Raw genomic sequence first — 14728 nt, forward strand, 5'->3', positions numbered from 1 at the left:
TAATTTCAAAGCTTCCATTGTTCCATCTGTGTAAGTCAAACCCTATTCATTGTTACTAAACTCAACTACGTCTGGTTCACTGTGAATGTCCTCATCTGCAACTCTGGATTAGGTTTGACAGTGCAAGAATTATGACAATATTGATGGACCTCTATATTAAACAGGTCCTGTAATAATTATTTAGCAATTTCAACATTTATGAGTTGAAGAATTTACACAGAAAAACTGAAAACAGAAGCCCGAGAAGCCTGATAAAGCCCACAAGAGGATGAGAGCAAAAAAAAAGCAGGTGGAAGGTGGCAGCAGAACCACAGCACCACAACAGCGTCTCACCTTTTATCTGTTAGTGAGCTGCAGGTTGTCGGGGGCGAAGGAAGGCGACGTAGAGCACCAGAACGGCTCAAGCGAGGTGCGGATAGCCACGGAGAGCATACAGGTGGCAGGCAGGAGGGGGCAGGCAGCAGGAGGAAGGCGGCAATCAGCAGCAGCTCGAACAGCATTCCACAGGCATCCACAGGTGTGCCGGGGGGATGGAGAGTGGAGGCGGAGCTCTCAGGGATGGGCGTGGCCTTTTATCTTCCCCCACCGGACAACTCAGCCTAAGTTTTTCCAAATGTTTTTGTCATGATAAATGAACTCCCTACAATTAGTTGCATGAGACGATTGAAACATAAATGTTCTGCTGGCAGTATGCCTCTAATAGGTTGATTGCAAATTGACTCATTAGGACTATTGGGCTCTAGATCCTATCAGTATCCTTCTTTTATGTACATATTTATTACCTTACTAAATACTTTCTCTAGACTTCCTAAATAACGATTGCCATAAATGTATTTTTGAACAACCTTTGTAATTTAAAAAAATAAAAACACAAATAAGCAGAATCCTCGTAGTGATTTAAAAAAAAGACTCAGATCTAACTATCCTCCGTACCCCTGTTAGGGCAGTCAAACACCTTGGAGTAATTATCATTGACAAATTGTCCTATCACGATCAGACAACTTCTGCATTTTACACACTCTGGCTCGTAAAATAAATTCCACCATTTATTCCTGCCACCTTACGGAAATCAGTAGTCACTTCAATTATACTCTCTAAGATCGACTACTGCAACGGTCTTTATCTGGATGCCCATCAACATGGCCTAAGTAAACTTCAAACTCTTCAAAATGTGATGGCACAGCTGCTTCTCAACTTCCCCAAATATCCATCTGTTTATAAAATCTCTTGGGAAGCTTCACTGGCTGCCCATCAGGCACTCTACATTGTTTTTAAAGCTCTGCATAACCAGGAGCCCTTTTTTCTTCAAAAGAGCTTCACCTGGTACACGCCTGTCAGATCTCTTTGTTCAGCCTCTGCGTTACGTGTCGTGGTGCCTAGTTTTCGGTGGGCCACCTGGGGCGTCCGAGGTTTTGTGTTGAGCGCAGCTAAACTATGGAACGACCTCCTTCTCTCCATCAAGGCTCGGACAAATATTTTGGCTTTTAGGAGATTGCTGAAGACCTGGCTGTTCTACGCCATTTAAACCTTCTGCTTCCCCTCCACTATCTAGATTATCTGTTTCCCTTTGCAGTTCTGCTAGCGCCAAGACACATTCAGGCATTTGTGCGCTCTACAGGACTTTCTAACATAAAATAACATAACATAACAGGAGTAAATATGGGCTAACTCACAATAGTAACTATGGAGGTTGTAGACATACACCTGAGATATTTAAGTTATTTCATGGGGGGAGGGGTGCACAAAATGCTACGTCTGTGCTGCACAATTTATGAAATCTTAGGCTTTAATGTGTACATCTGACCCTAACCTGCTAAATATTTTACCATGCAGAAAAATAGTTTTCCCCACACCCCCAGAATATATGGATGTGCCGGAGAATGCTTGACACTTAACTTGCACACTTGCACACTTATTTGAGCATGTTCTGCTGATAAAGGTAAGTCGAAAATTAGAACAAACAGTAGGGAACTTAATAAAGTGTTATCCAAATTCCTTATGGCTATTTCTCACTTTCTGTGGGCATTCACTTCCCACACATAATCTCTTACTTGCAGGTGTGGAAATTCTATCCTACACAAAGATATTCCATGTTTCTGAGCTCCAGACTTTTACTGGGGTAATACTATTAAAATGAGCATGTATATGTACAGAGATTTTATCAGACTAGACAAATATTCCTTTGAAAAAAAATTACTGGTATGCTCTGGGCCATGTTCTGAGTGCAGCCCCAATTCCTTACACTGTGTTTCCTTGTTTTAGACAATTACTGGGGTCAGCAGCACTTTCTGCACTGCGGCCTCTCTTCCATTAAAACACTACCGGAAGAAAATCTCAAATCACAAAAAACAACCTCTGGCTTTTTTGTGCAACAGCTGATTCTGACAGTGGAGCTATGCAGGCCCCGCCAGTGGAAACCTTTCATCAATAGCCCAACTGACATAGGACCATCAGTCAATGGATGTCAAACCATCTACCATACTGAGGGCAAATGTTCAATGCCCTTTTTTCCTATTCAGGTCTGCTAGGAAGAGCCTGGCGGGTTGAGTAGGAGGAAAAAAATGATCTATGCTCCAACTGATAAAAGGCTGCCAGTCAAGCCCTACTGAGGGTACAGGTTCAATGCCATTGTTTGAACTTTAGTACTAGGAAAATCCCAGGGATCCAAACAGGAAAAAAAAAGAAATGACCACCACATGCTGGAAGAAAATTTCCAGCGCATCAAGTTTATTGGTTTTTGTTAAACAAAATATTTTGCTGTGTGAGTACCTTGAATATGGGATTTGAACAGCAAAGATTTGATGCTTTAAGTTGAACCGACATGGTTGTGGCTCTGCTGAAGACACAGAAATCTCCCCCTCCCTCATTGAGATCTATAAATACCGAAGCCTGTACTCTGTCAGGGCAGCAGCCAACATGCATCCAGTAACACGGCAGAATGCAGTACAGTCAACTAAGCCTTAAATGCTCCCATACGTTTTCTACGAATGCTAGCAATAGATGCAGGGTTTACAAGACTTTGTCTCACTGTATTATAATAGGGGTGTGAGCTAATATACAGAAGAGTAGAAATATTCATGATTTATTAACCAGAGTCACTCTCTGACCAACCTGCTTTGCCCCTGCTCTTTATTGACTGAATTCACTTCTGCTCTCATGTACTCGCTAAAGAATCTTGATAGGGGCTAGTGCAACAAATGACACTTGACTTACCCTTTTGATTGTCAAGCTATAATCTCTGCATCTCTATTGCAGTCTAATTGGTTCCAGGCTGGCCCAAAGTACATTATCCCCACATTCACTCCACAATTTGTAATGGGCTGGACAATGAGAAAGGTGAAAAAGCTGTACACTTTTAGTAAGATTAAAAAACAATAATTCTAACATACATTATATTTCCTAATGCGTATGGTGGCTGGAAGATCTCTGAGCAATTTAGTGCAATAGAAAGGTTGAAAAATAACAATTTGAAAATAGAAGAAAGTATTGCATCTAGTGAATAAATACTATCAATTGCTTAAAATGAATAATATGGTAAAAGAAAGGTACAAAGCTTTGCTATCAACATTAATAGTTCCTACAAGCCTAAGAATGTTTCTGGCTTTTTTGTTAGGACATATGTTTAGGGAGACTATGAGGGAGATTTACAAGAAATTCACACAGAGCAGCGCAGCCCCCTGCGAGGCTGTGCTGCGTTGTGCGACACGGAGGGAGCAGGAGAGCACCATATCTTCAGAGATAGCTCTCTCCTCCCCTTTCCCTTGCGCCGGTGCTGATTACAGCTTTTTTCGTACTTTGTTTTATCGGATAGGAAGAATTTATTCCGCGGACCATACCAGGCAGCATACAGGTATGTGTGTTGGTAGGACGTTGAGCAGATCGAGTATTGCTGCGGCAGCTAGATACATCTCTGAATGGACTTTTTGTCTCTCTTTTGTGTCTTTCTTTCAGTGCAGTGATAGAACAGATCCTAGTTTTGGGTCGCTTTTATCTTCATTATCTTTGCTGAAGACTTATAATACAAATATTTGAGGTAAAGGGTGATTTGTTATTTATATTCCCAACTGTCGGGCCACTAATCCAGATATTTGCATTTGCACAACATGACTAATAGTTTGTTTTTGGTGCAGATGTGGATTAGGCTATGTGACAGAAAGACCGTAATTGCTGCCGTGCAATAGAGGAAATAGTAGAAATGTGTGGATAGTAGATGTGCTAACCACTGCCGACCTAAGAGAAAGGCAGTAGCAGAGTGTTTGCTACGCTAATACTATTATTCAATCAGGTCACTATAGGCTTAACTCTGCTTCAGAGATCGATCTATTGACTACCTGTTGTGATTTCTGAACAAATACAGTGACGGCCCGAACATACAAAAGACATCCGCACTTAGCATACACTAAAGGTAAATATTGGCTTTATCAAGTACGAATAAACAAATTGGGCGAACTAAATTTCGAACGGATACTCTGTTATTTATGTTTCCCCCTCTGTTAATAGGCATTATATTCCTATGAGGCAAATACCCATGAGGACCGCATCTGAATAGTTGATTGACCCGAGTGGGGCATTTGATATAAGCCGCTAAAAAACGTATACGAGGTAATTTGAGAAAGCCTATATACAGTATGAACATGCTGCAAATTTCAAAACTAGCGTATTGTAGCAATGTTATAGTATGCTATGTTTTGTTTAAACAGGCCTTTTTGTTTAAACAGGCCTTTTTATTGACTGTATGTGAAGCAGCGGATCAGGTTCATGTAAGAGAAATCCTGGCAAGACTTACAAGGAGACTGTTTTGCACATAATAATTGTGAGTTCAAAAATTTTACAAAGAATCCTTGTCTGGCGAATACTATATGATATGAACTACTAGTCAAGTAAAGATATTCCTGTAAGATGACTAAGTTAATACTATTACTCCTAACTAACTGCTAAACATGATTTATGTGCACTTTAACTATTTTCTGAGAGTGCTAAGTGATTTTTCACTGGCTGGTAAATATGATTAGTACATACAGACTAGGGAGTGTTTGTATGTATGCCTCACATTTTTAATGCATGGGATGAGTTTTGGACATTAGGATGTATCAAATGTTGTTTTAATAAATGTATTTTGGTAGTTACTTAAATCACTATATATATTTTCTTTTAGATTTTTTCTTTATATACATATACTTGAATTGGCATCTTATGCAAAAATTCCTGAGGAAGGTGTTGGCTGTGTATTAGTGCCCACCGAAACCCGTCGATGCTTGAATGAGAGGAAATCATACAAAATCTGTGATGACAATGGTTTTGTGACATGTATATTTGGATTATCTTTTATTGTGGTTACAACCGATGAATCCTTGATTTGGTGATTTCCTGGTTTTAATAGGATTAATTTGTCCATTTTTTCTTTCCCAATTTGCAAATGTATTGTGTTGTATGATCATTGATGTATTTATTGATGTTATCTGTTATTGAGCCTTAACATTTTTTTTTTATTAATATTCTATTTTTTGTGTATAAAGTCCGGATATTTTCAGTTTTTTATCAAATATCTTTGTAACATTATATATGTTTTGTGATATATGTGACTATTCGTGAATTTTGAATACATTTGTGTAACTTTTTTACATTGTCTTTTTGATTACATTCTTGATGTCCATTCTCATCCTGTTAATGTGAGGTCTGTGTGGATTATTGGTTGGTAAAGTATATAGATCCAAAGGAGGTCTGTTTATTTGACTAAGGTCGTTTCTGGTACCCCTCTCCTTTGGTCTAGGGGTCCCTCTCTCTTTGTTATAAGCTGATTACAGCTGCCAGGTGCCACACATACACCTTAGCGTCATAGTGCCAGGGTGTGTGAATTAGTCAAGCATAGATTTTGTACAGGAAGGGTACCCTTCCTGTGCAAAATACGATGCCCAGACAAGATGCAAAGTTTTTCCCTGTTTGTATATGTGCTGCACATTGCAGCACGCATGCAAAGTCAGAAAAGGAAGGAGAAATTGATGCATTTCTACTTCCTTGCACCTGCTTGAAAAGGGTGTAGTTTTCTCACGCTAAACCCAATCTACTTATATAGTTAATTGGGTTTAGCATGAGAAACCATGGGTGATTGTAAGGGAACGCCCATGCACCACCCATGGTAGGCCCACTTGTTGCTAAGTAATGTAAAGCAGCGCATAGCGCTGCTTCACATTACTTTTCCGTTATTTCCAGCTCTAAACAAGTTTAGCGCTGGAAAGTAAATAGGGAAAAAAAGATTTTACTCCAATTGGCATCACTTTTGTCACGCAAACACGGTGCAAAATTTTAGTAAATATCCCTCTATGAGTCTTAAACTGACTCGCATAGTGAAAAGAGCAAGTTAGTCATTCACAAAATAGCGCCAAATCTTTCTGAACGTCTGTCAATCATTAGCAATAATAATAGTGGTCCCATATTATCTAGCGAGTGTTTGTGAACTATATTAAAATAGCACACTATCCCTTTATGCTTACATGCTCACAAATTTGGTTTGGTGCTATAATTGGTTTGGCACTGGACGTACGTTCATGCATTATATTGAAATAATGTTTAATCGCTTTCTGCTTGCACGCTCACAACTATATACATTTCTTTAACCCAGAATTGACTACGTTTGCCTCAGTTTGGTGCGATAATTGTTCGGTACTGGACATCAGTGCTACATATACAGTGTTTTGCTTTGGCACATGAAGCAAACACACAAGATCTGTTTTACAATCACGTGTGGTATAATTGATCGTTGTTTGTTAACAACGCTAGGACGGTTGTGTACTGCCATCACTTGGGAACTTTATATGATTTTGCCTATAGCAGAACATACATTGCCCCACTATACAGCACACCAGCTTTCTAGAAGGCATATTTCTTTCTTAATACTCACATTTACGAGCCCTCCTCTAGTGACAGCATTTGAGGACATGTATATTGTTACATAGGGTGCCTTTGAATTCATCTGGCTAAAATTGCTTCATGCAAAAACATCAGCCTTGCTTCTGGCAATTGACAAGGTAGGCAGGGCATGAATGTAAATTTCAAACTTTGGTTGGCAGCCATGAAGATACTCGAATATTAGTTTCATTGCTAACAGTACAATTGATAGTGATTACATATCTCCATGAGCCAAATGACACTGGTATTCCTTACATTCTGTCAACACCCATGTATACATATAAAATATGGGTTCATCATTGATAATTTCGAGAACAACGTATTTAATACTTTGTTTCAGGTGAGAACATTAGCTCTTGTCTTTGTTAGCACCTATGTACTTACAAGAAACGTTGTTCAATTATTGATGATATAACTTACTGTGCATTGTTCAACATTATACAGTAAGCTATAGTGGTTTGTCTAGTCCTTGCTCTCGCCCCTTTAGATTCCGTATCTGTTCCTTTACATGCAATGAAATATGAAAGATAATTTAAAATAAATGTTCTCCTTGATCATTAAATGATAAATGACAAACGATAGAAGAGGTGTGGCGCCGCGGCCAGGGTGACTGACGCTGGAATCTGGGGATCACGGTTAGATCCGCGCCGGCAGATTAGCCCAGCACCATGTGACTCTGGGCAATAGCTTGCTTAATCTTCCCGACGGCCCCCAGCGCCTTGAGACCTTTACGGGTGATTGTTTGAGCTTTACAAATGTGGATTATTATTATTGTATAAATGAAAAACCGTGTGGTTGCCCAATAGTGGACATGCACTATTGTAAACGCCATATGTATACAAAACCTAATGAATAGAAACAGACTGTTTAACATTATTTTAGATGATGTTTACTACATAGAAGTTTACCGAACACTGGATTCTCAGTTATCTGGTTGAATTGCACAAACGTCTATGTGAATACACTTTTTGTTACTGTGTGAAGGTACGATATTAATCAATATTGTTCATCAACTTATAATGGCATTTTTCAGGCTAACTTGTGAATTGGCCACTAGAGTACAAATTGCACCATATTATTCTTTCATGTAATTGCGGAACCTGGAAAGGCTGCCGGGCGGTATCTCACTGTTAGCGGCGAATTAAAAAAAAACTTACTAGAATTGTGTTCTCTTTTAACTAACTGCTGCTTGCGTTACTTGCACTATTTTAAAGATATAATGATTGAAAATCTTTGAAGTTTATTTTTCTGAACTTACTCACCCAGTACTTGCAGGCTGCACCTGGATTCCCCGCCCCGGTCCATCACGGCTGTGTGCTGATTGTGTGTAGGGCGGGACAGGCAGCACCAGTGACCACGGGGAGGCACTTCCAGTCCAGGAGGGGGTGGAGGAACATTCACGCGCTTCCCCCTACATAGGGCCGATGTGTCAGTGTTCGTACAGCAGACGCGCGCAGCGGGCGCGCCGCTGGTGCGCCAAAGGCGCGCCTAAGGCAAGCCCATCTGCGCCCGGCAGCGCCCAACCAGGACCAGCAGAGGCCATGACTCCTGTCCCCCCCAACCCCGCAGAGACAATTACAAGCACTATCAAGCAATATTCAAGGGAGTCCTTGGTAGCGATATCACGAAACCTGAGCTATAGCAAAACACTATGCATGAAAGCCTGTCCAGGAAACCCAGAGGGGCCGTTTTCCTGTCATGGCTGCAAATGGCATAGTTTAGCGTCTTCAGGCTGCTCCTACACAGAGACAGATGATCAGCACACACTTAGATGCTTATACTTTAATGCCAGGTCAATACCTAGACATACTTTTGATATTTGGGATATCCTAAACGAGAGAAACCCCGACCTGGTTTTTGTAACCGAGACATGGTTGGGGGGCAACAATCTCCCTGATATCGCCAACGCTCTACCCCCTAAATATAAAATACTGAAACAAGATAGGCAGGGACGGAGAGGAGGTGGGCTGGCCATCTTATTTAAAGACCACCTCGCCTGTCTCCATTCTGAAGTGGTGCCAGTGGGAGAGCATGAAGCACTAACGTTTCAGGTATCTAGTAAAGACCACACGCTGCTTGGGGGAGCAGTAATTTACAATCGTCCAGGCCATCAAACCGAGCTGAGTGCCAAACTTTTTACTCAACTTTTTCCTTTATGCCTGAAATACAAACATTACCTAGTCATAGGAGATTTTAATGTACATTTTGAGGAAACACACAGCACCGCAGCAAGGCACCTCGAAAGAGATATGCAGATTCTCCAGCTCAAGCAATGGGTCAAAGGCCCCCTACATAGTGCTGGGCATACTCTAGATCTTCTATTTTCCAACATAGAGTCAACAAGAATCCAGGAGATCACCCCTGTATCCTGGAAAGACCACTCACTCGTATTTTTTACTCTTAACTTGCCGGTGAAAGCAACCAAACCCCTCAAAACAGCACAAGTGGCAAACAGAACCTGGAAACTGGTCACTCAGGACCGGTTCCAGTCCCATTTTTCCCCAGATAACCTAACCACCCAAGATATTCTTCCAGCTAATGCGGAAGCAAAACAACTTGAAGCTGAAATTACCAGTACCCTAGATACCTTTGCTCCCAAACTTACATCTAAACCCATAAACAAGCCTCTATCTGAGAAGTGGTACTCACAGGATCTCAAGACACTGAAAAGGAAGTGTAAATCATTAGAACACTCCTGTAGGCTGTCTAAAGAGGAAAGAGACAGAACAAGCTATAGGACTGAGTTAAGGATTTACAATAATGCCATCAAGAAAGCAAAGACTTATTTTGCAACCTGGATAAAAGAAAATTGTAACCCGGCTAAAGAACTATTTAGAGTAGTGAAGGAGCTTTGCAAACCAGCTAGTCTGTCTCAAACCCTGCCTCCTTCTGAGGAAAATTGTGAAAAGATAAGCGAGTTTTTCACCGACAAGATCAGCACAATTTATTCCTCATTTAACAATGACTCTTCTTTAGCCGTGTCCAACTGGGAACACCTACCTCCACACCCAGAGGTTGCAATACAGATGGGCAACTTCACCCCTCTTACAGAACTAGAGGTCGAGAGAGTCATGTTCGAAGTAAAATCAGGATCCCCCCTCGATCCATGCCCCCACTTTAAATTTTCCCAGATCACTCCGATAATATACCCTTATGTCACTCACCTTCTTAACAGATCACTGGATACAGCAGTATTTCGAGAAGTATGGAAACAGGCCGTAGTGACTCCCCTGCTGAAGAAAGCCGGAACAAATGTTCATAATCCAGAAAACTATTGGCCCATCTCCCAGCTCCCATACCTTTCTAAGGTCTTAGAAATGCTGGTAAACAGACAACTGGTCAACTCCTTGGAGGTTAACAAACTTCTAGACTGTTCTCAAACTGGCTTTAGAGCCACTAACAGTACAGAGGCCACTCTCCTAGCCGTCCTTGATGACATAAGATCATTGACTGATCAAGGAAAGGCTGTTGCCCTGATCTTATTGGACCTGTCGGCGGCGTTCGACACAGTCTCACAAAACCTCTTGTTGAAAATTCTCCATGAAAAGGGTATTCACGCTAAAGCTCTCCAGTGGCTTAACTCCTTTCTGAGGAACAGAACTCAGATGGTACAAATGGGCCAATTCTCCTCAAAACCAAAAAACATCAGCTGTGCCTCCCTGAGCCGAACACTTTTTAATGCCTATGTGTCATCTTTGGCATTGGTAAGTAGGAAATGGGGCTTCAGCATCTGCTCCTATGCAGACAACACACAGCTGATGATAACCATAGAAGATAGGCATGAGGACACTAGGGTTAAGTTAAACAACTGCCTCTCAGAGATGGCAATATGGATGACCGAACACTGCCTTAAGTTTAATGCAGGAAAATCAGAAATACTGCTTTTCGGTGGAGCTAATCTAATTTGGGACACCACAGGGTGGCCACAATCCTTGGGAGATGCCCCAGCCCCCAAACAATGCGCAAAAATCCTGGGTATAACCATTGACAATACCCTGTCCATGCAGGATCATGTGCGGGTTCTGTGTGGAAGAGGTTTTGCAATCCTAAAACTCCTCAGAAGGCTTTTTCCATGGATCCCCCTAGAATGTAGAAGGACGGTTACACAGGCATTACTCACTAGCAGATTAGACTACGGTAATGCACTGTACGTAGGCATGGCAGACTACCTTTTCTCACGCTTACAAGTTCTGCAAAATGCGGCTGCTAAGCTTGAGTGTAATAAAGGCAGATTTAGCTCAGCGTCTGAGTGTATGAAACAGCTCCACTGGCTACCTATGCGCCAAAGAGCAAGATTCAAACTGCTGAGTCATGCGCACAAAGCACTGCATAACGTTGGACCTAGAATTCGCCAGAATAAAATCTAATTCTACATCCCTACAAGGTGCTTGAGATCACGAGACCAAGCATTAGCGAGGCCCAAGCGTATAAAGAAAGTGAGAACAGGTGGTCGATCATTTTCATACCTGGCGGCTAAACACTGGAATGAATTACCTCAGGAACTGCATCTTACTGAGAACTATGTAACATTCAGGAAAAAGCTAAAAACTCAGCTTTTTCCGATGACATAAGTGTGAGCAGCTGAAGGCCCCCAACATAACCTACTACATGTTCCGCTAGGCAGAGCCGTGATATCCGCCAGGATGAATGTTGCACTTTACAAATACATAAATAAATTGTCCCCGGTGCAATTTACTCTATAAGTACTTTCTATAGTTTCAAGGAATATATTCTCTACTTCTCTCAAGGATGTTGATTCCCCAGTAATCATTGTAAATGTGTATGTTTCCTTTTAAATGTAGTTTTTGTGTCCTATTGTATGTATGAAAACATATTTTTAAACTGCACTTGTATGTTTTTTCAGTAGCCCTGAAGAAGTCTCCTTGAGAGATGAAACGCGCCGGCTATGATCTTCTGCTTTTATGAAAATATGAAATATAGAGAAATCCTTTTAAAACCTCTATATCTTGGACTTGAACATCTTTCCGTGTGCTCACTGCCATTTGAACACTGATGTTGGATTGTTATTAATTGTTGAATAGTGCTGAACTCTTTGTGTTTAATGTTTGTATAGGTTTCTCCTAGTTAAGGAGCATAGAGGGGAGTGTTCCTTGGTTCTTTGCACTACACCATACCCCAAGACACTTTTCATTTGTCAGGTGCGGGTTCTAACAGCCTCTACCCTCTTTTCATTTGCATTCATTACATATTGAGGCTAGTATACCCTGACAGTGAAATAAAACCCAAACCCCATTTCACTATGTAAGCCTTGGGAGACGTTTCCCTAAGCAGGCTTAAGTAAGATTAATATCTAAATGACCTATCTTCAATACGGAAAAGGCTTCAAACATGCTTCAAAGTTATTTCCCACATTGTTGTTTTAAAACATTTGATTTAATGGTCAAATCATATGCTTGATAACTTAAGCAGAAAAGTAACTTTACAAATGATATTTTAGGTTGCCTGAGCCAGAACAGGTTTTAAACAAGCTCTGCCACGCATTACTCCTACAGAGGGTGGAATACACATCCTAGGCTGTTAAAGTTAATGACCATGGCTCAGAGGGCACTGGCCTGTCTCTGAGCCCAGGATGGGGCAATGGGTGTTAACTGCTGTCCACTTAGCAGGGATGAGCAAACTGGGTGTTGACAGGAACATTTGCCAGAACACAAGGCAGCTTTCGCAAGACTTCTTTTGATTTGGAGATGCCAAGTGGGGTGTCAGAGTCAGAACCCTGTTCAGAGGGCTATGGGGCGAGCAGGAGGGACTGTGTCCAACTGTGGGGGTACAGGCCTTTTACTCTTGATGTCCCAGAGCCCAACTTCCTAAGGAGTCTGAGTAACTGGGCCAAGTACCCCTTCAACATTTAACTCTCAGTGGAAGAGGAGGACAAGCAGTGCATGGTTTCTTGGGCGGGGAGGGAGACAAAAAGGGGCTAACACAGGCTCACAACTCAAAATACGTTTAGCAGCAGCAATAAATGATTGTCCAGCCGAATAATTGCTTTTATGGTACAATGTTGAATTTTCATATAATCAAAGAGTAAAATATGATAATCACAAACAATACACACAGCCTCTGAGGACAGGGATTTAGTGTTTTTACAGGCAAGTCCCTTAGCCCCACTCCCCTCTCACTAGTGGTAGAGGTTATTCCCCATTCACTATAGGTGCAAGTCAGATTAAGACCCAGTCGTAGTCCTTGGCTCAGGAGTCCCACTCTGACTCATTATTAAAGTCAAAAGTGTTCCAGAGCCAAAGCACTATATGGCAGGCAAGTTCCCCTGGGGCCTTCTGGCTGATAAAATAGTCCTACCTGCACCAGCAGGATCTGAGTGATGGATTTTCCAAGCATGCCACCTTTATGTGGTCTGAAGATGCAGCGGTTGTCTCCAGTAAGCTCCTCACACACATCCTGGGTGGGGCAGAGATCAGGTTTCCTCGAGTTCCTCACACATGGTCCTGTGGAGGCAGTGGCCAAGGGGTCTTCGATGCTCCTTTGATGCTTGTTAAGTCCCTTGGGATCCTCACCACAGGTTGGAGGCTGTTGCAATGCTCCCAGTGCTGGTGCTCAGTTGGGGCTTGGGTATGCCTGGGTGACAACTGCAGCCTCCTCCTCACAATGACTGTCTTGGAAGATCACGCTCCTTGCCTTGTCCCAGTGGCCCCCAATTCATATGGGGTCACCAACACCACTCTGTACCCGAGCTATGGCCTGATCAGCGTAGTGGCAATCTTCACAGCGGGCCCCACCCAGCATACACTGTCACTGACGTAGCTCCTTACCCGACAATGGCCCATTCAATATAGCAGCACTCTTCACAGGATCCCTGTGTAATTTTACAGTAGGGAAAAGTGGAAGTGCAGTAAAGGAGGTGGGGGAACTGTGCAAAAATAATTAGAATCAATCACTGGCTACTCCACAGGATAAATCTGGCACCTCCACCACCATCACCTATGACTGTTTCTAGATCTGAGAAGACTACATCTGAAGAAGAAGGCCCTGCTGGAAGAAGGCTCCTGACTCCCACTAGCAGAAAAGGACTCACACAAGGACTTTTAAAACCTGCTGGTACTCAAGGACTGATTGTTCTCTCCAATGGCCTCCAGTTTACCTGCTTTAAGGATACAAAAAGCAGAAGAACTCCTGTCTCCAAAAAGGCGGGGCTGTCTAAAGAGGACTAGACCCTATGAAAGACTTAGCTTGATGCATAGAAAACTGCGCTGAGGAGCTATGGGCTGTAGCAGAACTGATCAGAAGAATCTTTCCTTGCAGTTGGAGACTATAACCCTAATTACAAGTTGCAAGGTATTCAGGTGACTTTCTACATGGTAAATGTGCATAGGATTTTACTATTTCTACGTGGTAAAATCACCCAGTACTGTGCATTTACAAGTACAGTCCTGTGGAATAAGGAATTACCTTGTGGGGCCGATTTATTTCTATTCTAAAACCACACAGAATCCCCTATTTCATACAGTTTTACCACATAAATACCTGCTCTGAGCAATTGCTAAATGTATGTGAGGCCAATGAGTGTGATAGAGGGTGACAGAGGGGTAGGGAGATTAGGGAAGGGAAAGGTGAGTTTTTAATTTAGCTGGGAAAGCAATGCATGGTTTCCCGGTAAGAAAAAAAAAGTTACTGCTGCGGCCAGTCTCATGCGATTTCTCCAGCCAGACAAATTGCGACAGGTCATGCAAGCATTTATCAATTTCATTCCATCTAATTTGTAATAAGGGTCTAAGTCTGAAGATAAAACCTTTGACATGGACGATCCTCTCTATCATGGTCAGCCTGAAGTTGCACCTTGGTCTTTGTC

At 42.0% G+C, this 14728-nt stretch overlaps 1 protein-coding gene across 4 annotated transcripts in view; it reads right to left on the minus strand.

Moving 5' to 3' along the window:
• Positions 1 to 14728, minus strand: part of LOC146831152 (uncharacterized) — a 1851363-nt gene that overhangs the window by 1138383 nt on the left and 698252 nt on the right. The window lies entirely within an intron of this gene.

The sequence above is a fragment of the Triturus cristatus genome, chromosome 5_1, assembly GCF_964204655.1.
Source record: "Triturus cristatus chromosome 5_1, aTriCri1.1, whole genome shotgun sequence".
NCBI lineage: Eukaryota > Metazoa > Chordata > Amphibia > Caudata > Salamandridae > Triturus > Triturus cristatus.